Source organism: Tiliqua scincoides, chromosome 3 (genome assembly GCF_035046505.1).
Source record: "Tiliqua scincoides isolate rTilSci1 chromosome 3, rTilSci1.hap2, whole genome shotgun sequence".
NCBI classification, from domain to species: Eukaryota; Metazoa; Chordata; class Lepidosauria; order Squamata; family Scincidae; genus Tiliqua; species Tiliqua scincoides.
This window is the reverse complement of record NC_089823.1, coordinates 190981013-191008339: the sequence shown is the minus strand read 5'-3', so window position 1 is coordinate 191008339 and position 27327 is coordinate 190981013. Positions and strand designations below refer to the sequence as shown.

The 27327-nt window shown below is 44.3% G+C and overlaps 1 protein-coding gene across 1 annotated transcript in view; it reads left to right on the top strand.

Moving 5' to 3' along the window:
- SLIT1 (slit guidance ligand 1) overlaps positions 1-27327 on the top strand; it is a 142781-nt gene that overhangs the window by 3119 nt on the left and 112335 nt on the right. The window lies entirely within an intron of this gene.

The following is a 27327-nucleotide window of genomic DNA, read 5'->3' as shown; positions in this document are numbered from 1 at the left end:
AAACCAATTAATGCCCTCAGATTGAGCCTAATTAGGTCAGGGGCCTGTGGTTGCCCCTATGCGCAACAAAGCAGGCTTGGTGAACCCAGTTAGCAACACCGTGGGATGCCTCCTTTAATGGCATTTCCCTCTCTGGCACCTTAATTACCCTCATTGAAGTCACTATCATGCCACAGCTACAGGGAGCTGCCTTGTGAGTGCAGATGAGTGAGTCTGTTACCCACAAACACTCAGCTTTGCTCAGATCTGTCCTTGAAATGCCAGAATGCCAGGACTTGATGCCATGCTGCGCTGACAAGAGGGGCCTGGCTTGTCATTCACAGCTGGAGTACTGCTGTCGCATTTGGAATAGTGCTGTGGCTTGACTATCCCGTTCCCCCCATGGTTCAATGATATGTGTTGAATTTTGCTTTGTTTTAATGTTTCTGTTTTAGTGTTTAATGTTAAAATTAATGTTTTAATGCTCTGGGAGGAGGAGGAGTGAAACAGTTTCAGGAGCACCCTGCTAGATCACAGCAGCTATGGGAAAATATGAGCACATGGCCAATCTTTTCCTCTATCTTGACACATGCATGTTGCCCTGTAAACTGGCATCTGCTGAATATTCTTATAAACCCCCTTTCTTGAAGGAATTGCCATTTGTGGAAGAAAAGATGTTATGATTGTGTTGGGTGGGCTTTTAAGTGTCATCCATCATCTGACCAGAAAACTTCAGAAAGGGCTTCAGAGATCTGCAGTTCAAATCTTTCTGTTAGCTGTAGGTATTTATTTGCTCCAGTCAATTAATAAACATGTAAAAGAGATGGATGCTTTTTTATAGCTGTTTACATCTTGCTGCAAGCATTCATGCTCTAGTGTAAAGGATCCTTTGCCAGGCCCAGAGGTTTCAAATAAAACACAATCCATTGAATTATGTGGGCTCACTTGTATAGATAATAGTGTTGTGTCACAGGACCTTGGACAAAGACAGTTGTGGGGCTAGGTGGATTACAAATTCAATTTGGGCCACTTCACACACACACTTCTTTAAATGGGTAAGAAGCCCAGTCCATTGGCATGTTGCCAACTGTGGAATTGAGCCAAGCAGAATGATGCTGTGGGATGAACCAAATACTGGGTTAAAGTGTCCTTTGTAGTTCGGTGGATTACAAATTTTCTTTACAAGCAAGCAGCCCTAACCTTCCTTAGAAATGCATTCACATAGAAAGATGTAAAGTATGAATTTGGTACACATGGATGCATCTGGCAGTAATTCTGGTGATCGCAATGGCGCTTTTCCCAGCTGCTGGAATCACAGTTCTATCCCCTTATTCACATAACATCCAGGCAAATTCATATTTGAGGAATTCATACATGGGACTGTTAATCTGTAAAAAAAAAAAAGTGTGATTTAGCTCTAGCATGATCCAGTAAAAAGATGGTTACAGTTTGAAATTTTGAAAAGCCATATATTGTTAAGGAAGGCCTAGTGGTATGAAATATCACTCCAAACCATGGTTAAGGAAGCTTAATTATAATTTGCTGTGATGTCTGAATTTGCAAACCATGGTTTGTGGTCCTCTGGCAAGCTAGAAACAATGATCTGAAAGGGGTTAGCAAATTGTGGTTTGGCATAACCTCTGAACTGACCAACCAGTGTTTATGGACTGTTTTGCCTGCAGAGATTGCTCCACCAGGAAGGTGGGAATGCACTTATGAATTTACACAGCAAACTGCTGAAAGGAAGGATGACAGAAGCAGACATGCTGCTCTTAACCACAGTTGCTCACCTGGATGCTCAAATCATAGTTTAGGTTCTGCATTGTGGTTAGTACAAACAATGGCTTTGTAAGGTACCTGAATATAGCCAATGGCTGCAATCCTAATCACACTTTCCTGAGAGTAAGCCCCATTGAACAAAATAGGACTTACTTCTGAGTAGACCTGGTTAGAATTGTGCCCAATGACTCTTAAGTAAGTCTCCTGAGGTCTCAACTTTTCATTTGTGCATGAAGATATGCACAATTAATTAATTATGCATTAATTAATTATGTTAATTATTAATTAACAATTCTCTTAATTATGGTAGGTTCAAAAGGTCAAATAGACATGAATTTGAGAAACCATGGTAAAAGCTGGGCTTAACAGTATTGAGATAAGTTCATCTCTCTTTCCTTACTCAGGAGCTGTGTGTGCACTGTGCCTTTTGCAGATACTTCCCAGTTTTGATACTCTCTGAAACAATATGTGCAACCTGCCTTGCTTCCCTGCACTTGCACCCCCGCAGCCCAACAGAGCTAAATTACCCTAATTCTCTGAGTCATGCTTTTGATTCCTTGTATCAGGTGTTTCCCAGTTTTCTGTTAGCTATGTGGCCAGATAGCAAAACTTGCATATGGTATTTCTAACCACTGTTTCAGAGAGAGGTTGTAGGCATAGATGCACTGTATGCAGACCCATGAAATCTGTTCTTATGTTCCCCTGACTGTTTCGCATGGACAAAATATGTAGGATCCATTCAGTAATCTTTAATCCTGAGTCCCATAGTTCTGTGACTGAAGAAATACATCTCAACTCAAGACTAGAAGAGTATGTGGATGCTTCTCTCAAAAGACAGGTGGCAGCGGCATATTTAAGGGAAGCAAATGGCCTTTTTTTGATACCAATTGGTCTTTAATTACTGCTTGCCATTCTGCCATAATGGCATTCAGCAAGATACGAAACCAAACTATGGTTTTGTATCTTGCTGAATGCCATTGTGGCAGAACAGCAAGCAGTAACTAAAGACCAATCTAAAAAGGCCAATTGCCTCCCTTAAATATGCCTCTGCCACCTGTTGCTGCCATTTATTAAAAAAGGAGAGTAACAGACATAGAAATAGGCACAAAGAACAAAAGAGAAGAAGAATATAAATATAGGCTAGCTAAACACTAAGCTTGTCTTAGCCATTGATGACAGAATGACAATAAGGCACAAATTACCATTGTTTAAAAAAGTAGGTAATAATTGGTCCAGAAATTCTGGCAAGAAGTAAAAGCTATATTCTCTCCTCAATTTCAGAGGGTGAATAGTATGCATGACTGTTGGCGCAATGCAGTGTGCAAAGCCCGCAGAGGATGTAGTGCAGTGGACTGCTGGCACCCGAAGCGATCCAAGATAGCGAAGAGAAGGAATGAAAACACGAGCCAGGCAGATGTCCACCACCAAGCTGTATTTACATATGATACAAGTAGCCAGTCTCACCAGCCGTGAAAACAGCAAGCACAGTTCTTCAGATACACCAACATAGATTCATGCTCATCCAAACTCCTTCCAGTGACCCACGAAGTTAGGCTCTAGCAGCCTCCCTTTTATACTTTCCCTGACCAATCGGGTAAGGGATGACCTCATCCCCATTACCTCATCTTCTGGTGACTTGGTTATATCATCCTCCTAGGATGCACCAGCCCCCCACCCATAGACTTGCATTGGGGCTGCAAAGTCACTGTGACTCAGCATATTTGTACAGTGACCATTGGTCAGTCCAGGGTCATACAGCACACTTTCCTTTTGCCTTACTTTAGCCTTGGGCTTACATCTAGATACAGCCCCCCAGGCTTTCAGGCCTTGTAATGCTCAGGCAGCAAATTTCTCCCAGTCGTGCCAAAATATCCTGACAATGACATATGGTAGGGTGACCATCAGCCAAAAGATAAAACATTTGTGCCCACAGATGACACCAGCTCTTGCAGGAAATACTTGTGTGACTTCCTGTGTGGGAGCCATTATAGAGTGGCTGCCTCCCATGCTGTTTTAATAATATTTGAAAGGAAGGAATCAGACTCACTGACATGGTTATCTTCCATTGCAGGGTTATCCATGGTGAGTCAATGATGGCATAGGAAATAGCAACTTTAGTTAGTTTGACCACATGATTGTTTCCCTTCACACATAGCCAGAAATGTGAGGGGAAGAAGTGGCCATCCCATAGTAGCTCCTATGCCCCTATACTGCAAGGTCACACATCTGAATGGAGCCATAGACCATTTCTGGACTATTGGCAATCCTTTTCTTGAGGTCCTTAGAGCGATGAGCTTATTATATCTAATTTACTGAAGCTACAAATTTAAATTATTGGGCCATTCTAACAACAGATTAGGCTTGTCAGGGTTGGCCTTAGGAGCTGCAGGGCCCAACTGGAAACATTTTTTTTGTGGGGCCCCAGGTTCACAACCAAAGTCTATAGAATTTTAAGAGATGTAAATAAAATTTATGGTAGATGTTATATCTCTATGGTAGAATGGAAAGCAATCAAAATGTGCACTTAAAAAGTGCATGTGAGTTAATGGACCAAATGGATCTAAGTACATTTTAATATAAAATTGTATACATTTTATATGAAATGTAGTCTACAAGTAAAGAAACAAAAATAGTGGATTACCCAGCACACCCCAGGTTCCCTTAGACGCAAGGCCCAACTGGGAGCAATTGGTCCAATTGGTTTAAAGCGGGGTCCTGAGGCTTTTCATCTTGGCTATGCAAATCCTCTCAGACTCCACATAACAGTAAAGGAATTCTAAGACAACAGGAACAGCCTACAGTTTGGCAATCAGAGTTTTCTATGTTAGAATAAATTGTTGGGTATGAAGAATGCTTTGTCTTGAAAAGCTTTTGAAGTGCACAGGGCAGTGATTTATATGAGGCAGCCCTGTCAGAGCAGAGTATCTAGAAGCCAAGGTTAACTGGTCAGATGAAGAGTAACACCATAATCCTATGTGTGTCTTCTCAGAAGTAAGTATGTCACAGCCACTTTATGGCACACTGCAGCATCTGAGAGGGGAGAGGCACTGCAGAGAGGCCAGCACCAGTTGGTGCTAGTCCTCCAGGCCGGTGGAATGAGAAGCAGGAACCCATGGCAGTTTGTACACCACTGAGAAGCAGGGTGGCATTCCAGGGCTGGGGGAGGGTGGAGGGAAGGTTGGGAGGGGTGAAACTGGGTAGGGGAGGGCGGGCCAGGAGGCATTTTAGTCCCTGGAGGGGGTGGGGACAGCAGCCTCGGTTGCCGCTGAATCCTATCCCCCTTGCCAGGCCTTGGGCCCTGATACAGGTCGTCTTGGTTATGTGCCAGTTAAATAGCTGGCACAGCTCTGAGTAGACCTATTGGGGCTACCAGGGCTCTACACCAGGTAAGGGAACCGAAGTTCTCTTATCCTGAGGAGACCTCTGACTGCTTCCGCAGCCCTACAGGATACAGCGCTAGTCGTTTTGGCTCCACTGTACCATGGTGTTGTGGCCAGAGACAGGATTGGGGCCTCAGTCTCTTAGCTATTATGCTATACAAGCTCCTTAAAAATCTGGTTTTATCATAAATTATGAATAAAAAACTTAAGTTGAAAGTTCAGCTTTTCCAAATCCAGTGGGCAGAAAAGTAGATCCTCATGCTCAAAAACATGCATCCCTAAAACAGACTTTAGCTTAACCTAGTGGTTCCCAAACCGGTAGGCCATGACCCACCAGCCAGGAAAAGCCCTGTCGCTGGCCCTGTAAGGGGTAGGGAGGAGTAAAGGTAGCAGCATGATTGCCAGGATAGCACCACTGCTGGGGATGAAAATAAATTTTTTTTTAATTTACTACTTGCAGCACCAGCCTCCCGCGGGTGTGTGTGTGTTGGGAGCCTGTGAATGCCTCTACAGGGCTTCCCAAGCCTCTGAATGTCTAAAAATAGAGATTGTGACTCACTTCTAGTTTGTGATCGCAAAACTGGAAATGGGTCACTATTGCTATTCAGAGGCTTGGGAAGCCCTGTAGAGGCATCCACAGGCTTCCCACACCTCCCTGGAGGCTGGTACTACAGGTAGTAAGTTGATCAAAACCCCTTTCAACTCAGGCAATGGCATGATCCTGACAATAGCATTGTTGCCTTTGCCCCTCCCCAGCAGCAACTTACGTGGTTCCATACTTCCCTGTAGAAGTTTGGGAACTAATGGCTTAGCCCAGTGGTTCTTGAACTTTTCTGGCCCACGGCTCCCCTGATCCTTGTAGCCATTGGCCACGGCTCCCCATTACAACACCTCACCTCAGTTACCCCCAAAATGGGGATGAAGGTGTTATAATTATACACTAGAAACAAAAAAACAGCTGAGGCTGCAATCCTAACCACACTTACCTGAGAGTAAGCCTCATTGAACAAAATAGGACTTACCTCTGAGTAGACCTGGTTAGGATTGTGCCCTGAGTTTGTTAGCAGCACACCTGGAGGGTTTTGGAAAGGGGGGAAGTGATGAATTTGCTTGGGGAGGGGAAGACAGTTTTGTATCTATCTGTTAATTGCAAACTGATGCAAACTGAGACCCAGAGGCTGTTTGGCTGCAATCCTAACCTCACTTTCCTAGGAGTAAGTCCCATTGAACACAGTGCGACTTACTTCTGAGTAGACATAGCTAGGATTGTGCCTTTTGTCTTATAATAGCAGCTAACATGGGAAATAACCCTCCCCCCTCCTCAAAAGGAGGCAGGAGGAAAAAGGGGGTGGCTGAAAAGGAATGGGTGTTTTTATTTTTTGATCAGTTTTTGGAGACAAAGCCATCAAGAGTGGCTTTTTTTCTTTTTTGAAGGGGGAGGAAAAAGAAAAAGGTGAAGATCCTTGGTTAAGCTGACACAGACCCCCCAAGCCTATGTAGGTCTACTCAGAAGTAAGTCCCATTTGAGTCAATGGGGCTTACTCCCAGAAAAGTGTGGATAGGATTGCAGCCACACCCAGCAAGATTACAACTCACCCCCAAAGTAGATGGGGGCTGCTCACACACATACACCCCAACATGCAGATGCCACCCCTATTGCCCCCAGGCAAGACGGAGGAATGCAGGCTGGGGCATTTGGACACCCCCCCCACTAAGAGCAGGCTGGGCTCCCTCCTTCCCAAGCGGAGGAAAGCGCTCTCTCTAGGTCAGGCTTCCCTCCCAGTTTGAAGCCTGCCGGGAGCGAGCCCTGTGCTGATGAGATGCAGCACCTCTACTGCTGCCCAGAAAGCCTTCTCTCCCACCTCCCCCCACCACGTTTCACATTGCCTCACCCACCTCAGAAAACCTTTCTTGCTCAGCTACAGAAAAGCAGCAAGTCAGGAGGCAGCACCTGCAGCTGAGCAGAGCAGAGCAGAGGCGACCACCTCTCTCCCTGAGATGCCTAGTGATGCCTCTGGAGGCTAGCCACGCCTCACTAGGGAGGCGGGGCGCACAGATTGAATACCTCAGGCTTAGGCTATGAAAATATGTTAGAAAAGTTTAATCTTAAAGCTGGTACAGGACACTTGCCTCTAGATAATTTATTTGTTATTTATTTTATAACTTTTCGTTCTGTCTTTACTTATGCAAGGAAGGTTCTTGGACAAGGACATAAAATAGACACCTTACTGGTCCTAAACTACACGGTCCCCATGTTTTTCAGGTGTTTATGTGTTTGGATTGTGTTTAAGGGAAGTTTAGTGGATGTATGTATTTGAAAGGTTGTGTTTATATGTTTTGGTGGACAGATCAAGGCTTGGCTAGTGAGCCAAGCTAACATTTCTGGACACTTCCTGTTTCCACTCAATTTTTGGTGAAAACTAGAAGTAATCAAAAAAACCCTCGGGGTGGTATTCTGAGCCTTGAAGAGGCTGTCCATATTTGGAGCAAAGGTGGGTGAACTGTGGATTTTGTTATCTGTGGGGGATCTGGGAACGGAACCCTAGCAGATAAAGAGATTCCACCTGTAATTATGGAACTTCCATGTTCAGTGGCAGTATACCTGAGGATACCAGTTGCTGGGGGAAGGAGCAAACACAGGGATAGTGTCAGGGTTTGGCCAGGTTGGATATTATCTGGGGACCCACCTGGCCAGACCAACCACTGAACCCCAATCAGGTTAAGGCCAATAGTGCAACCATGAATATTGAAGTTTGTCATGTCAGCCCCCCATAGCCACACCCTATTTAAGACAACGAAAATACTAAACAATGTTACATTTTGTTATTAGAACATTTTCTTCTCCTTCCACTCATTTCTACTTTGAAACTTATTATACTTTATTTTAAAATGCTGCTCATTTCACCCCAAGCTCTTGGAGTGCGTTGTTGTAATTTTAAGAAAATGTATAAGAATTGAAAGGTGGGATTAGATAGCAACCATGAGGAACATAAAACGTATGTTAAAGTGCAATCTTGTGTATGTTTACTCAGGAGTAAGTTGCATTTACTATTCCATCTGTGTTTTCTGAGGTGTTTCATTCAGTGAAATGAACAAGCCTACTCTCCCCTTCCATGATCCACTCTTACCTTTTTCCTTTCTTCCATCCATCTTCCCTTTCTGTTCATCTGTCTAACTTCCTTTCCTGTCCATCATCAATTTGCATCTGGGCAGAAGGCAGACAGGCACTTGTGCCCCTAGGCAAATTTCTCAGTTTGTCTCCGGCAACTTCTTTCAGAGTCCACTGATGTGTTGTGACCAAGGAAAGCTTTTTATTTTTTAATTAAAATACAACTTGAGGAGATGAGAGTAGAATTAGAACTATGGTAGGGGCAAAGTACTAAAGCCCCCCAAGCCTTTCCTGGTTTCACCGCATTTCACAGCTGTTCCTGCACACTATTTTGACTGCCCCCTCCCCCAATGTACCAGGCCACGTTATGCATTTTGTCCGGTATTGATCCTCAGCTCAGGTCCTTTGAAAAATGTTTCAAAGGCAGCACCTGAACATTTCTGCTAATGACAACACCCCTCCAGCTGTAGAAGTCCTGACATTGCATTCCGCTCTGTCCCCCCCCCCCCCCCGCCATCTACACCTCTAAATAAGACTGTTGTGGTATAGTTCAGGCCCTGGAGTACTCTCCCCTCATTGTTTTCCCCAAAGCAAAAGCTGCACCATACTGATCCCCCTAACTTCCTGGTTGCTTGCTGTCAGAGTAGTGAAAGCCTGTCTCAGGGACTTGAGGGTCAAGTATTTTCCAAGTCAACATCTCTAGATGAATTAGGGAACAAATTGGTGAGGCTTAGGATGCAGCTGGAAAGGGAGCATGAGACTCTCAAATTGGAATTCTAAAGACTGCCTTCTGCCTACATGAATGCCAGTCTTGCTGTACAGAACAGGCTGGCAGGCATGGTGCTGGAAGGAGCCCAGAAGTGTTTCACAGCTTTGGCAGCCCCCAGACTTCCAGTCTGCAACCTAGAATCATAGAAAAATCAAGGAAGGGGTTATGCTTGCTTGGATAGCAGCTTCCTGGGATGTCGGAGGCTTCTGACCCTTTCCTGTGGATGTTGCACCTAAGGTTGGGTGCTGGAGTGTCAGTGGCATGACTTGGCATGACACCAGCCTTGGGTTTAAGTTGGCACCATTTTCTAACCAAGCCTTTTGGGACAAAAGTTGGCTGAGGCTTTACCTAGAGGGGCTTTGGAATCCACACTGCCATCATTATAAGCTGAAAGTTATGTCTTTCTTTGCTAGGGATTTTGCTAGGGATCTTTGCTAGGGATTTTGCCCCTAGATAAATGAATTGGATTGCTAAGGAAATCTCTCTGTATATATTTGTTTTCTTGAAATCTCTTGAGGTTGCTGTATTTCTGTGCGAGAGTGTTGAAAAAAACAAGATGTTGCATCAGACAGAATGGTAGAGTAGACAATCCTCCCCTTTCCAGTTTATATCAATGTATTCATATCATGCCTGTTCATATCAATGTACTGTATTTTATATAGACATAGTGAGAGGCAAATAAGTAATAGGCCCTCCAGCCTTCTTTTGAAGTCAGTGTGTGTGTGAGTGCTTGCACTTGCAAGTGCATATAGCTGAAATGGAAGCCTAGTTCTCGCCAGGGAGTTCACTGTCTTGCAAAAGGCTGGTTTGCCTGGTACTTTCTTGCTGAAGCAGCGTGGTGAGCTTGTGGTGGATCATGCTGGCAGTCATGTTGCATTTCCTTTCCTTCAGATCCTTCCCTGGTTAGTGGGGAATTTGCAATTCTATTCCAATTTCTCACTTCAGCTACTTCCCAGGCAGATGCTGTCTATGTATTGCCATGGCAACGCTGTATTCGCCTCTCTATGGAATTGCATGCTGGAAAAATATTAGTTTAAAAACTCTGCAGTGTTTGTATTGATGGAAGCGAAGGTTGTTAGTGGGAATAGATCAGTCTAGGGATGAAGGAAGCCCCAATAATGGGCTGTAAAGTGGCAGGATTTGCCTCTAGGGGACAGTTCTCAACTCTAGATCTTATTATATTCTCACAAATGTCCATTGCCCTGTGTTTGATGGTGCACTTTCAGTATAGACACACATTTACTTTAAATGTGTCTCTGGAATATGATATTGTTGAAAATACTGTAGTTGGAATAACTAGGAGAGGAATATTTGTTGTATTTTTGTTACATTTACTTCCCACTCTTCCTCCAAGGAGCTTGGACCACAATTTATAGCTCACCGCATCCTTCAGAGGCAGTTTAGACTGAGCAAAAGGGCTTGGCCAACACTGCCCATTAGGTTTCCTAGCTGAGTAGTTACCTGAACCTGTAGGCTATATATCTATATCTATATATCTCACCTGCTTGTCAAGGAGATCTACAAGCCATTGCTCAAAATGTAAAAGGAAGGGTTGTCATGGTGCATGAGACAATTGCATCCCATACATGGCTGCTTCTTCTAGTTCTGTACTGGACACTGTAGGTCTTTCAAAGTGCTTAGTAGCAGATTTGGACCTTAAGTTGCCTTGTGCTCTTCTGTCTGTTCTCAGCCAATGGCTGCTGGCTAGGTCAGTGCATGCACATGTGTGTGTGTGGTGCCATAATTGGTTGGATTGTTTTAGATGTAACAGTTATAAGGTCCAATAGCAGCTGTGATGGGAGATCAGTCAAGAGGAAGCTTCCTGTGGCTGGAGAGTAATAATCTCTGTGTATGCATTTGTTTGCTTGTATGTGTGTATGAAGTCATTCTTCAATAATAAAACTTTTATTTGTAACAATAATGTGCTTTATTACACCTATGGCTCTATTAAACATTTCCTTCATCCAGAGTAGCCCCTGGTGATTTCCTAGTGAATACTACTGGCCTATTGTCTGCTGTTCTCCCCACAAAGCAGATACTGTGATCCCCTGCCATGGCGGTTTGTGGCTCTATACAATACTATATACTTCTTACAGCAGCAGGAAAAGGCATTTCTCCAGATGATCTTGAAGGCTTTGCATGAATGGGACTCCAGTTGCTGCTTACTTTGCCAAGTACAGAAATGGCTACAAAAAGTCTCTGCACCACATCCTATATACTGTACTTCTGTATGCTTGTTTGTAAAACAAAGATTCCTTTATACATTGGCTGCTTATAGAGTAAATCAACAAGCTGGCATAACTGCTTTTTCCTCTTGCTTGATTTGCATTTCTCCCAACTGTGAGAATAGCTAGTTCCGTACTGGTCATGATGGCGGTATTCAAGGCGGTCAAAGAATGCCTAGATTGCTTATTAGCCTGTTGAGATAATCTTGCCCAGTTCCAAATGTATGGGTGTAGTGCAATACCTGGTTCACATGTGATGGATGGAAACTAGTCTTGCTATGTACTGCTTGTTTCTGACTTTAAAAAAATCTAGGTAGATGTGTCCTCCAGTTTTAGAGAAAGGGAGTGCAGAGCCTTCAAAGAATTAAATACAATGCACAAAATTCTAAATGTACAAGATTTCACAAAATGAGATGTTACTAAGGTAGTAAGAAGGAGAGCTTGCTCCCAAGGCCATCAAAAGACCTATTGGCACCTGAAGGTGTGTTCCAAATACTTCTCTCCCCTGTTGATGTGTCAGCCTCTGTTCCTCCCACTCCCTGGAGTGGAAAAGGAAGAGGAAGGCAGAGCAGAAGAGGAAGTAAAAGAGAAGATATTGGTGGGCTACAGTGTCAGAGGGGCTCTCCTTTCCTCTACACTTCCTTTTGCACCACACTTCCTTTTCTTCTTCCAATCCAGGGAGACAAGGCTGGCCTTAGGGCAATTTGGCCAAATTGGGCCCCTGCCTAGAGGGGCCGCGCACTGGGGCAGTGAGTAGAGCACCCACAGCTGCAACTGGTACCTTGCTCTGTAGCTGATGCTCTGGCATGGAATCTTCCATGCCATCCCTCCTGCTCACTGCCCACTGCTGGGCCTGATTGGCTTGAAATTGCCTCGTCCCAAAACAGTTGGTGGTGACGCTGCTGCAGGGTGCCTCACCACTAGGCTCATCCTAGTGAGTAGGAGGGACCTGCAAAAATGTTTTGCATTGGGCCCCACAGCTCCTAAGGCCTGCACGGAGAGGCAGGAGCAGCACTAGAGGCAAGTGGGAGGAAGAATTTGTTGTCACCTGCCAGTCTTCTGCCTGAAGTGAGTACCTCAATTCGCCTGATGGATGAGCCAGCCCTAGTCACTCTCCTCTAAGAGGACTATGAATGTTCCCGTGTTTAAATTGGGTGGGAGAGCATGCAGGTTCTTATTAGTGCAAATAAGTATAAGAAACTTTTAAAGAAAATATATGAAACTTTTTAAAAGTTAACAAAATGATGCTTGTGTGGAGAACAGGAGTTGTGATCTCCCAGGTATCTGTGACATTTGTGTAACCACATTCTATTGCAGTGGAAGTAATAGCAGGCTGGAATATGTGCATGCACACACATGCATGTTTTGTCTTAATAGTTGCAAAATATTATGGCTGGAGTTATGGGAAAGTGTGATATCCCCACAACAAAAGCATTAATCTCAGGGAAAATATCTGGATTCCATTCAGCAAATTAATAACAGTGTGTTTATTGCATGCAAAACAAAAGCGTGGAATGCCTGTGTGTCTGCGGCCCAAATCCTAACCAACTTTCCAGCTTTGGCATAGCTGTACCAATGGGATATGTGCTGCATCTTGCAGTTGGGGGGCAGGCACAGAGGCTTCCTCAAGGTAAGGGAATGTGTGTTCCTTTCCTCACACCTGCTTTGCCCTTACCTTGGCGCTTGAAAGTTGGTTAGGATTGTGCTCTATGCCTCTCCTTCTGCTTCATGGAGTTTAGGCAGATATAGTGACAACATTAATGGAGCCATTCTTTATTATCCTTTCAGTATTGACTCTGATAGTTGTTGTTTTTGGCCCAGAGGAGACAGAAAGGCAGTCAAACACTGAGAAGCATTTGAATCCAGAAGAATAAGAACCTGCAGCATCATACCTTTTAGCCTGCTGCAGTGTGATCTATGCACTCCAGGATAAAACTACTAGACAAAAAGAGATCAATTCACTCCTATGAAGATGGGTGGTTCTCTGTCTGGTTTAAATTAGTCCCAATGGTAAGCATGGTGCCTGAAGCCCTGAACCCTTGGTAGCTTCCAAGATATGGAGCAAGCAATTCCACACTTCTGTAACTTGCAGCTTTTGCCTCTGTTAAAGATTCTTGCGCTTCAGAAGAGCAGCCCAAGTTAAATGTGACAGTAGCAATGTAGAGAGAGCATGACTCAAATCTGAATTGCAAAAATCAAAAAGGAGGAGATGAATTTTTCAGGCAGTCAAGAGAAAACTGAGTTCCTTGGCCAGATGGAGAAGTGCAAATGGATTTTAAGCATGGTAAGTGGAGGACAAAGTCACTAGGCTGCAGATGGGAACAGATGCAGAGTTTTCCGGAGGCTTCCTTGTTCCCCATAGAATTGCCAGAGGTGAGCAGCACATACCTTCAAGAGAAGGCATAGCTGGGTGTCTCATTATACATTACAGTGTTTGTGTGTCTGGGCTTCCAGCGAGAGCTTATGGTATCTCCATTACCTATGGGAAAAGCAGATGGTCCCTGCTCAGGAACAAGAGCCAACCAGAGCACTAATTTTCTCTCTCTCTGTGTGTGTGTGTGTGTGTGTGTGTGTGTGTGTGTGTGTGAGAGAGAGAGAGAGAGAGATGGGTGCTGCTCCACTTAAACACTCTTCTGCCCTCACCTTTTAAATCAAATCAAAATTGCCCTTCAACTCACTGTGGATGAACAGTACCAATACAAGTTGTCTCTGTAAAAGATCCCTTTTCCACAAGAATTAAGTCACTCTTAATCCTCAGAATACCTAATTAAACTGCTGTTCTTTAAACAGGTGAAATCTAGACCTAAGGAGATACATCATAAGAGCAAGATGGATGAACTTCGGATGAGAAACTGTATACACCTGTTGGGTTTTGAGCGCTGTATCTGTCCCTTCAGAATTCCAGGAGTCACTCCCTAAGATGAATCTATGAATCATATCATTCACAAACTCTCCTCTTGAAAAGACCTTGCATTTTATTATTAATGCTTGTTTAAACATTTCCACAGGTACTTGATAATGGTAGGGAGGTCAAGACAACAGCCCAATTTGATATAATCTTATTTAATCCACTTCCTGGAATGCAATTCCTCCTGGTGAGGGAGCAGGAACAATGACTTTTGTTAACATCTTTTATTGAATCCTCAGGTTTGTTAGGGGAGAATAAAAATGGGCCAAGGGGAAGGAAAATCTTGTTTACATTTTAAAAGCAAAAGGTAGCTGTTTCAAAGTGTGCTTCCTTTGCACAGTATAGTGGTTTGTGTGAAGGCAAGACTATTATGCTCTGTTTCAGATTTGTCCTGTGTGAACAAAGACATTGGACTTTGCTTCTAGACCAGGGGTACCCAAACCCCAGCCCTAGGGGTACTTGCGGCCCTCGAGGACTCCCAATGCGGCCCTCAAGGAGCCCCCAGTCCCCAATGAACCTCTCACCCTCCCGAGATTTGCTGGAGCCCATACTGGTCCAATGCAACTGCTCTCAGCGTGAGGGCAATTGTTTGACCTCTTGCATGAGGGATGAGGGCACCCTCCACTGCTTGCTGTTTCACACCTGTGATGCAGTAGCGGTAGCAAAGGAAAGGCCAGCCTTGCTTTGTGCAAGGCCTTTTATAGGCCTTGAGCTATTGCAAGACCTTCATTCATTCATATAAGTTCATCTTTAATATATTCATTTATGTAAACACATGTAAATTTATTCAAATTTTAAATGTAAATTAATTCTTTTTTCCCCTGACACAGTGTCAGAGAGATGATGTGGCCCTCCTGCCAAAAACTGGAAACCCTTGTTCTAGACCAAAACTTGATTTCCCCCTCCTCAGTATTGCAGTTTAGGATAAATTGTTCTTTGATCTTACATAAAATCTAGGGAGGAATTGAATATATTCATTTCTATGTTTTTTTACTATAAGGTTCATGTATTTTTAAAGAAACGGGTGTGTGTGTGTGTGTGTGTGTGTGTGTGTGTGTGTGTGTGTATTTTGCCTTAGGGCAGTGGTTCTTGGTTCTCACACGTTTAGCACTGGGACCCACTATTTAGAATGAAAATCTGTCGACCCACTGAAGTAATGTCGTGACTGGAAGTGACATCATCAAGCAGGACAAATTTTCACAATCCTAGGCTGCAATCCTACCCACACTTACCCAGGAGTAAGTCCCATTTACTATCATTGTTAAAAGAATATACATAGTACCTTGTTAAAAGTAGGGGTCTGTAACACTTTCCCAAATGCAGTCACATACCATGGTAGCATCAAGTCTAACATATTAAAAATAAAACATTGAAATCAATGGGGATCCACCTGAAATGGGTTTACGACCCACCTAGTGGGTCCCAGCCCACAGTTTGAGAAACACTGCCTTAGGGGCTTATGGGTCTCCATGCCCTGCTTGATTTGAGAGTGCTGCATTTCCATTCCCTACCTTTCCTGATCTAACCCCACCCTTCCTGAATCTAAGAATAACTTCAAGGGGGAAGCAGTTTATGTTGGGGAGAAAAAGGTGCAGGAGGAAAGTAAACATTTAGGGTGGATCCAAAACCTCCTGGCACCTGAAGTGGCTTGCCAAATGCTGCCACCCCCTTACCGGGGAAAGTGCCAGTTCCCTGGATTGGAGAAGAAAGAAGGGAATATTCAGGGACACTCCATCCCACCACTCTTCCCTTCTCCATGCATCATCTTCTGCTTCACCTCCTCCTCCTTCTTCCAGTCCAGAGAATGGGAGGATGAGGACAAGTGGAGTTGAGCAGGTAGATGAATGTCAACACCTGTCAAACTACTGCCTGAGGTGACCACTTTGGTTGGCCTCATGGATGGGCCAACCCTGTAAACACTCTGCACACCTAGTCAGCTCTTGCACTCTAACTGGTACCTCTAACAGCCTTATGCATATCTCTTGTGTCATATCTAGCCTGGCCTAGCTGTCGGTTGTAGAACTGGATGCACATAGTGATTGATGATTGTCTGAAGCTTGGTATCCAGGAAAGGATATTGGATGATCCATAGCCTCAAATAATCCCTGCTCTATGTACTTTATCAGTCTTCCAGAATCATCTGGAAGCCTTTCCAGGCATTTGGGGGGGGGGCATAGTCATTGCTCAGCTGTGTGAGAGATCTAGGGCCCAATCCTATCCAACTTTCCAGCACTGATGCAGCTGCATTGCAGCTCTGATGTAAAGGAACAAATGTAGGTATCTGTGATTGTCCTTCCTCTGCAGGATGCAATGCATGCCTTGTTGGCATGGCTGCGTAAGTGCTGGAAAGTTGGATAGGATTGGACGACTAGGCATCTTTCCTTAAACTAGTCTTTTTGTGAGGAAATTGCTTGTTCCAGTTGTTTAAACCACTGCGTTTGAATTTTCCTGTGCACCAGCACAATTTATGGAGGTACTGGAGTTATTGGTAACTACTGATATATTCCCTCTTCCTCCCCCTCCCTGCTCCATTCTGCCCCCTCTCAGCCTCTCTCCTGTCCTTTCACTGACTTACTAGTGCTGGGGGATGTTCGGGAATTGCTGGTGGGCTGCCACCACCACTCCTCAGTTGTGGCAGCTGCCCAGCTGCTCCCAATGGTGTATTGTCTTTCATGACAGCTGTAAAAGATGTCATGCTGCCAGGACCCTAGTTCCAGCAGTGTAAGACCTGCATAGGACTGTGGCAAAAGTCTCATAAGAATGCAAATGCACTTTTGGGTTTGCAAAAGGTTCTGTGATTAGTCTGAGAGCAGACTATGGTGTTCAATCTGTAGAAAACTATAAAATAGAAACTGCAGGAATTATAACATTGGAGAACATTTGGGCTCTGGGGGACTTTAGATTGGTGAACGTTTCCACTTGCTTGCCCTGCTCTTCTACACTCTGCTAAGGTCCAAATCCTTTCTAGCACTGACATAGTTGTGCCAATGGGGCATGTGCTGCATCCTGCAGTTGGGTGGCAGTCACAGAGGCCTTATCCCCTGGGGGCTGGGGATAAGAATAGGCCCTCAGTTTGGCTCTACTTGTCGTAAGAGGCGACTAAACAGCCACTGGGTAGATGGGACTCATTAGCCTGGGAAGGCAGCTCATCTAAGAGAAGGAAAACTCTGATCCTAAACCTCCACTGCCTTGTGGCTACATCCAGTTATGGAAAAGGCTTCAGGAGTCAACCTTGAGGCAAAATCCAGAGCCGGAGTCCCTGAGGCAGTTCATGGCTGAACACAGCCATGTTCTGGCAATTCCTGCGACACCGCTGGAACCAACCATATTGGCCTCTGCCTTTCCATTGGACCATTTCAGCGATGTGGAGAGGGGGGATTTGCTGCATGGGAAACAGTCTATCCTCCATATCTACTTTACCCAGGCTTCGCGCACTGGAGAGGGCACTCTGTTCCAGAACCACCAATCAGAGCGCGATACCATAGTCTTCCGAGACTGAAGGATGCCAACAACAGAGGCCTCTTCAAGGTAAGGGAATGTTTGTTCCCTTACTTCGGAGCTGCATTGCCCTTACTTCATCGCTGGAAAGTTGGTTAGGATGGTACCCTTAATCTTATTTCATTCTGTGTTATTTTTCATACTGTTTATCTTCCTATCACTTCTGAGTAATCTTTGCTTTAAATTCATTTTAGGTGTCATGTTTGTAACTTGAGTTTTGCAGCCTGTTCTGCATAACCACCCATGTCTTAAATATTCATATCGGTTTTGGTAACTATAACATGCTGATTCCATGATTCATTTCAAGTATATATGTAAAGGTTTGGCCCTTGCTTTGTACCAGTATTTACTATTTGAGCATGAGAGCTTGAGAGGCCTGCCCCAGTTACCAGGGGCTATCAGGTGCACAAATTCCAACCATCATCAAACTCCCAAGAGGAATCTCATAACTCCCCCTTTCCGTGCCCCAACCTCCTCTTCTCTCAGTTGGCAGGGTCATTAATTCAGTCACTATACACCAGAGAGCACTGCAGTTGCAGTGGGAAAACCTGGTAGTAAAAGCATAAAGACCAGAAAGTCTGCCTGTCTCCCATTATGACTCACGCAGTTTGGTGCAGTTTTTAAGGCTTAATACTTTATGGCAGAGCTGGAACAGTTTAATAACCCCATAAAACCTAATGGAGTGTTGTGTGCTAGTACTCATTGGTTGCCACTTAGCATTTGCACACCCATTGTCACTCACAGCTAAGGCAGTTAATGTGGCAATGTACAGGGGGGTTTGTGGCACTGTAACTTTTCTTCTGGGGGGAGGGAACTCTTCAGTGTCTGACAAACAAACTTCTGAAAGGAGCAATTCCTCCTCTTGCCCATAAGCAGATTTTCACAGCATCACATTCATCCTGCTTCATATGCCCAACTTCTCCTAGAACTGTTACATTTGGAGTTTCAATCCCTGCTAGTCCCAGGTCTAAAGCATGATTTGGCCATATAGGCCACAATCCTAATCAACTTTCCAGCACTGACATAAGGGTAATGCAACTCTAAGGAATCATGAACATCTCCTTACCTTGAGGAGGCCTCCGTGACTGCCCCCCAACTGCAGGATGCAGCACATGCCCCACTGACACAGCTATGAAAGTGCTGGGAAGTTGGTTAGGATTTCGCCCATAGCCTAATAGGCTGAGGCTGCAATCCTAACCACACTTTCCTGAGAGTAAGCCCCATTGAACAAAATAGGACTTACTTTGAGTAGACCTGGTTAGGATTGTGCCCTGACTGTCTTAATACAAGATGAAATGTAGGTATTGATAGCTGGGTGGCTGGGGCAGTGAAGGAAATTGACAACAAATAGACCCTCAAACCATTGCTTTTGGGTTTGGATGCTTTTTGTTTAAAAAGTTTCCTCTGCAGCCTTAAAATTCCTTGGAGACACAACACAAATTACTTAAAAGTGTGTGTTGAGTCTGCCTTTTATAAAAACACAAATAACACATGTGGTGGCGTGTAAACAACTTCAGAACTACAGCAGGCATTGGGGGGCTTTCATAATTTGCCCCCTCCCCCTATTCCAATCCAAATTGCACACTCCTGCACATGCCACTGTGTTTGCTTCAAGCTAATATTTACCTTTTTCCTGAGGTAAATATTGTTCATGGGGGTGCATGATCCAAAGTGGTTCCATTGGGAAGGCAATTTGTTCACACACACACACACACACACACACACACACACACACACACACACACACACACACACACACACACACGTGTATACAGGCATACACACACATGTACATACAGGTACATGCATCCCCTTCCCCCAAGTAAGGGAAGCAGCCCTACAATGGGGTACTCAACTCTACATCTATTTAGCCATTGCAGAGTAAGGACTCTTTTGTTGGGCTGCGAGGCCTGACATGGGGCTCTGGATCCAGTGGAGCAGAGCTCTGCTGCCCCAGCCCCTCACGCCCCACACCCTTCCCCACCATGCCTTCCCCCAGCCATCTCCCCTCCCCAGAATGCCTTCTTCTGCCCTGACTTACCTCTCCCCCGCCTGGTGCTCCGAGCAAGCACTGCGCTGGACTGGGCCCTGAGTCAGCATGCTAGACTTTTCCTTTCATTTCTTAACTATCCATTTAGATGCTCCTGAGTTTATCATCTCTCAGACTCTCCTAGTGAGGTTGCCGGCTCTTGATCTGGAGACTGCACCTGTTTCTTTTAACAGTTCTGAATCAGAGAGACCAGATTTGCGAATGGTGTCACCTGTCTTAGGCTGTTCCTTGCCATCACTTCCTGCACGAATTTTTGGCAGAACTGGAGACCTGTTTACAAGAGCAAGAAGCAAGGAGGGCAATGGGTCCTGTAGCAGCACAGGGAAAGAAATAACATCCCAAATCCTAACTCAGAAAATTATAGCACAATTTCCAGATCAGAAGCTCCAGTCCTAACCAAAACGGACAAGCTCTGCCAACTATCCAAAGGGTTAAACAAGTGCTTGTAGCAGGGAGGAGTGAAGTCACATAGACCATATTTTCAACTCACAAAGACTTTATTTATATATGTCACTGAATAACAGAAATGTAAGTTGTTAACAAAGACCTGGCCATTGGTGACAGCAAGGTTCCCCTCCCCTTTCTACTGGATTAGTAGTTGTTTTACAGCCAAGGCAAAGGCTACAATACAGGTCTCTAGATGTGTCCCTGAGCTTGTTGAATCTCATTATATGTTTGAAAGAGGTTTTTTTGGGAGGGGATGACGTCCAAGGCAGAGAGTTTGCTCGTACACAGAAGCTGTGGTATAAGTCTGGCATTGACAGACTATAATTAATATCTGAAAAATTGATGGGGACCTGGAGGTGGAAGAACCACTACTGAGTTAAATAGCCCTGCTGTTGTAGCATCATTGCAAATAAGCTTTCACCTGCTGCTTATTCCTTTCTTGGTTTGGAAGGCCACAATTTATTGGAACAAAGAAGCTACTGGAGGCAGCAGTAGATCTGCTGAAGTCGTGGGCTCAGATGAGGGACAGAAATAATTTGTGAGTGCACTGTGCCAATTCTGGGTAGAATGGGAAGGTGAGGTTTGCAATTTCTGCTAGATTAGGTTTAAACACAAACATTTGATCTACAGGTACATGTGAGGGGCTGACAACAAAACTTATATTGCATTTATGCAAAATAAGCATCTACTGCAACCTGCTCTGAGCCCCCAGCTGAGGAACCTAAAGACTGTATGTCACTAATCCAAGTGTCCTCTGGGTTTATGAGGAGAAATATGTCACACACCCTGTAGTCTATATTACTTATAGTAAATACATTATTTACTATATTACTTGTCTAGATATTTAGAGTGGTTATTGTGATGAAATAAAGCAGAGGTTGGCAACCTTCTTCTGCAGGAGGGCCAGACATTGGGTTTGTCAATAGCAAGAATGAATGCACATTTGATACACATGCGCAAACCTCCCTGTTAGGCTATGGAGCTATGAAGAAAGAGATGGGCACAGCGCAGAGAGACACATGCCCAGACTGAGAATGATGCTCGACGGAAGCTTCTGCCCTTGGTCTGTTTACACTGTAAGCCATATGGATATAGAATTACAAACCTGAATTATTTTTTAGGACCAGTGTGGGCTGGGAGGATATATGTTTTTTGGAACAATGGGCCAGATGATTTTGGGTGATGGGCTAGATCTAGGTGGGCTATAGGTTGTCTACCCCTGAAATAATCTGCTGATATCAGGGAGGTGATTTGATGCGCTTCTCATGGCTGCAGGCTTGGAAGACCTTACTTTTGATAAGGGTTTTGAGTTTGTAGGATTATTTTTCCAAGATATGATCATATGTCCCTTTCATTTCATGGTGCCAGAAAATAGCTAATTAATCCTTGGCAAAAGCAACCTATAGCAAACCTGTTCATTTTATCAATTAAGCTCCCTATTAAGGGAGAATAGCAAGAAAAGCATTCTCTCTTTAAACTGTAAAATGCGGGTACTTCTCCCCACCCATGCTAAAACTCAGGAGTCACAGAGCATGCACTGAGCATAGTTATTGTATTAGCAATCAGGTGCTTTTCAAAGAGATGGGCTCTGACATGAGTAACTTAATAGCTACACTGAGATGGGAATCTGAAGAGGGAGGGGAAGTTTCCATTGGGGGGGGAGTTGTAAAACAAAAGGATCTAATTACACCAGAAAGCCCTTGAGCCCATTTTAGTACCAACTGTCCCAGGCTAGGAGCTTGAAGCCAAAAGGTTATGCTTTTTTAATTGAAAATGTAAATTCTTGTGTTGGGGCTTATGCTCTACTCTGGCATTTGTGTGCATACATTACTATGGTTCTGCCTGCACACCTGCAGCTGAGTTCACATGTGGCACCCAAGACAATAGGCCCATCTCCTAGATGGCCTCTAGACACCACAAGCAATATAAATGGTAATTTCCTGATGAAGTCATTTTGTTTGGAGTGGCTGGTTTACTTCAGAAATCCCTTGAACACATGACCCTGATTTCAAACTGCTATTCCTCCTTCCCTGTGTGATCGAGCTCAAGACTGAAAGTTGAGGTGACTACTGAGGCACATAAACATCAGTACACTTCCAACGGCTACTGCACACTCTCTGTGGCAGTTGTCCTCACTATTCTGATATTCTCTTGAAGGGTCTTTTCCATTCCCTGTCTCTAGAGGTCCTGAACCCTTTGGCAGAGTATACATTTGTCTTCCTAACGTGCCAGCAGGTAGAGAATCTCTGTTATCCTATGTGTGTCAGGACAAAATTACCATGGCAGTTTTCCTTGCCTTCTATATCCCATCAAGTGGGCCTGTTTAGATGTTTAATGTGATCTTAGAAATGAAAAGTGATTCTTTACTTTGGTGATCTGCCTTGAACCTTATATTCATTCTTAACTAGGGTGACTATATTCTCCAAGCATCAGGAGTTCAATTGCATTATGAACATTGATGCAAGGTAACCAGTGATGATTTACTTATCCCTGCAAAGCTCTGATGGCAGAAGGTGCATCTGTGGAATTTCTGTTTTCCTCAGACTGTTTCTGACAGAAAATCCTGTCTCTTTCTTGTTTATGGTCACCCTGTCCTTAGTTGCTCTTTATTTCAGAACTGAGAGGAAAATATGGTTGCCAGTCTTTGAAGATGCTGAGCAATGTCTGTAGCTGTTCTGCGTGGTGGGAGCTAGCCTAGAGTTATGCCATCCATGCGATGTCATTGTATTGTAGTAGGTATGAGTGTAGGCTTCAGGCTTACATGAAAAGGCAGGAATTTGGGGCTTGTTCACCGATCTTGTTCATGTATCAGTGCTTGGTTCATCATGGTGTCTGAGAGTTGGTGTCTTGGTCCATCATGGTGTCTGAGAAACATGAGAGTTTCCAACATACTCTCGCCTGTCCATCTCTGCTGATCAGCCCAATAATGTAGGCTGGCAGTCTTGGTAACAGAATAGATGAGATTAGGAATCTTTACTGGCTGGTCTGCAGTCATTTGCTGCCGTTTCAGCCTGCCAATGAGTCTCTTCTAAATGCTTCATAGAAGCACCCATATCTATAGCCTGGACCATGTGTGTCAAACATACATGTCTTGTTTGTGGAATTGAAGAGAAATTGCACCAGGATCCTCCTATCTTTGTACAGTTGTCTGAAGCAGAGAATGGAGGAAAGCGGGTTTGTTTTCTTCTGCTGCATATCTCTGTTCATCACACCTGAAGGTGCCCTATGGCTTTGTACATAAAGACACTTCCTTTGACAGTGGCAGTTGAATTAGTGGCTTTGAGACTCCTTCTCTATCATATGGAGGCTAGGAGGATGTAAATCTTGAAAGAGCTCTAGAATCTTTACCCATATATAGCATTGAAGTTCAATCAACATGTACAATGTCCCACTAGAGGGCAAAATACCTTCGATCATGTGTATAGTAATATTGTGAATGGGTATAGGACTTTGGCCCATCTGGGACAATCTGACCATATATCTCTGTTTTTGATACCATCATACAGACCTCTTGTCAATAGAATTAGGCCTGTTGTCAGAGAAATACAACAGTGGTCAGAAGATGCATTGGAGCAACTTCGGGATTGCTTCAGGCGTACTGATTGGACATTATTTGCGGAGGACAATATTGACATCTATACCTCGACTGTACTGTTCTATATCAAAAGCTGCATGGCCACTGTCACTACCACCAGACAAATACGGGTGTTTCCTAATAATAAGCCCTGGGTCACCAGAGATGTGTGCCTTTTGATAAGAGCCCGGAATGCTGCTTTCCATTCTGGAAACACACTACATTACAGTGAGGCCAGAGCGAACTTTTGAAAAGGCATCAGGGATGCAAAGGCCATGTACAGGTGGAGGATTGAGCAGCATTTTGAAAGTTCGGATACCCGCCGGGTATGGCAGGGCCTGCGATAACTTACTGGGCAGAATTATAAAAAATAGTCTGCTCAGCAGTAGTGATTCCATGGCAGAGCAGCTTAATCAGTTTTTTGGCTGGTTTGAGAAGGAGTTAACAGCCATCAACATTCCAGCTGCAGCCACTGATAGTCAGTTACTTGTCCTGCAGCCTGATGATGTGAGACTGGTTTTCCAGAACATTAATGTCTGGAAAGCAGCTGGCCCACATGGAATTCCGGGACGGGTCCTTAAAGTCTGCGCTGCAGAGCTGACTGAAGTTTTTACAAATATTTTCAATTTATCTCTGTCACAGTCCTCTGTCCCTACTTGCTTGGAGACATCTATTTTAGTGCCAGTTCCTAAGCAGATAGTAGTTTCTTCTCTCAATGATTATCGACCTGTGGCTCTAACTTCGGTAATTATGAAGTGTTTTGAGAGACTGGCATTGAAACATATTAAGTCTGGTCTTCCACCCACCTTGGATCCTTGTCAATTTGCATTACAGGAGTAATAGGTCGACTGATGATGCCATCTCTATTGTTTTACATACAGTCCTTCGTCATTTGGAACAATGGGGTACATATGTACGGCTGTTATTTGTGGATTATAGTTCTGCTTTTAACACCATTCTGCCTAGCAGGCTGTTTTTTAAAATGACTAGTTTGGGCATACAGCAAGACATTTGTCTGTGGATAAAGGACTTTTTGACAAATAGGCCACAGTCAGTTGGGATGGGCTCTTATCATTCTTCCACTCTGATATTAAATACAGGAGCTCCCCAAGGCTGTGTGCTGAGCCCCTTCCTTTGTTCCCTGTATACACATGATTGTACCCCATCACATAACACCAATGAAATTATAAAATTTGCAGATGATACTACAGTGGTGGGGCTTGTTAGTGGGAATGATGAGTCTGCTTATAGGAAAGAGGTACAGGAGTTGTTATTGTGGTGCAAAGAAAATAATCTCTCATTTAAAATAAAAAAAACTAAAGAACTTATAATTGACTTCTGGAAAAAGAGGGATGTACACACACCATTATACATAAATGGTGAGGAGGTGGAGAGGGTTGCTAGTTTCAAATTCTTAGGAATTTACATCACAGAGGACCTCTCATGGACTATTAACACCAGCATGTTGATAAAAAAGGCACAAAAGCGGTTATATTTTCTGAGGAAGCTTGGGAGGTTAAATTTGTCACAGCAGCTGCTTGTGTCTTACTATCGTTGCACCATTGAGAGTGTCCTAACCTATGATATCTTGGTGTGGTACGGAAATTGCTCTGCAGGGGTCACAAAAGCCCTGCAGAGAGTTATTAAGATCACGCAGCACATTGTCAGCCTTCATCTACCAGCTTTGGAGGACATCTATACATCTCGCTGTCTGCAGAAGTCACATAGTATTCTGAGAGACCCCTTCCATCCAGCTCATAAGTTCTTTGAACAGTTGCCTTTGGATAGATGATACAGAATTATTAGAGCACGCACCACACGATTCCTGAACAGTTTTTATCCCAGAGCCAGAATTACGTTGAATAAGGCGATATAGTTGTTACCATGCTCCTGGGCATTATGGTCTGTTATACTGTTTTATATTATGATGCATGTTGTATAGAATGTGTGGGTGAGTGTGTAGAGTGTGATTGTTGGAATTGTACTATAAATTTATGCTTGTATCTCAAAGGTGCATAAATTTAATGCTGTAGCACAATGACAGTAAAGTTACCACTACTACTACTACTACTACATTCCCATCACTACTACACTTTGCATGACTGACACACCTAAACTTTCATGTCCTCAAAAGAACTCTCTCAAATTAGACTCTTTGTGCACCCCAGGCTAGGCCCTTTCTAACATCTCCTCCTGGCCTATCCAGATGGGCAGCCCAATCCTATGCTGCCCAAAGTGTGGGGCTGCTGCGGCACCAAAAATGGCTGCCGTGGCATCCTGAGCGCTAACCGGGCAGCGCTGGTGGCACCTCGGAAGAAGGGGACTTTCTCCCCCTTCCCTCAGGTAAGGCAAGTAGTCCCACAATGGGGTTATCTGATTCTGCTGCAGCTCTTGGGCTGCCATAGAATTCAGAGTCTCCGTGTCATTCCCAACATGGAGGCTCTGGATGTGGTGGAGCTCTATTCTGCTGGTCCCACCTTCCTCCCTCCCTGCTCCCTCCCTCGGTACGCCCCCCCATCCTGGAACACCTCCTCCCCACCTTCCCTCACCCCCCGCCTTCCCCCACTTACCTCTCCACTGTTGAGTGGTGCACGTGACTGTCAAGTGGCGGAACACCAGTGATCCACTGGCGCTAGCCCAGTGCCAGCTGGTACTGAGCTAGCACCAGTGCTGGACCAGTGCTAAGGGCCACGAACATGCTTTATGGAGATTTTGTGACACTCACCGCCAGGCAAGCTCAGGATTGGGCTCCCAGTTCCTATTCCCAGCACTGTTTTCCTTACCCTCCTTTTCTTTGGTGAATCTTACCAATCTCTGCACAGCTTATGGTTCTGATTTTTTTGGGTGCAATAGAAATCAAAGGAGACGGGAGCAGGGAAGTAATCAGTTTTCTTGTTCTCATAATCACAGAACAAAACTGAAGATCTTAACAACTGCATGGCAGATGGGACAGTATTGAAGGCAGAGAGTCGATTTCTATATAGTCCCAATTTTTACAATATCTATTGATTATGAAACCATTCTCAGAATAGTGAAGGGGTAAAGGAAGAAGTTATGAAGTCTGCGGGTAAAGGATGAGAATTTATGTGGACTGGAGATTGGAGGGGCAGAGGAAGAAATAGGAAAAAAAATATTTCTGGGGTGAAGGAGCAGGGTGGGGAGAGATGCTGCTGAAATTTCACCATTCATTCCCATGTCAGATTTATGAAATAACTCAAAGATAGTGATCTGTAACATAAGAACATAAGAACATAAGAACAGCCCCACTGGATCAGGCCATAGGCCCATCTAGTCCAGCTTCCTGTATCTCACAGCGGCCACCAAATGCCCCAGGGAGCACACCAGATAACAAGAGACCTCATCCTGGTGCTCTCCCCTACATCTGGCATTCTGACTTAACCCATTCCTAAAATCAGGAGGTTGCGCATACACATCATGGCTTGTACCCCATAATGGATTTTTCCTCCAGAAACTTGTCCAATCCCCTTTTAAAGGCGTCTAGGCTAGACGCCAGCACCACATCCTGTGGCAAGGAGTTCCACAGACCGACCACGCGCTGAGTAAAGAAATATTTTCTTTTGTCTGTCCTAACCCGCCCAACACTCAATT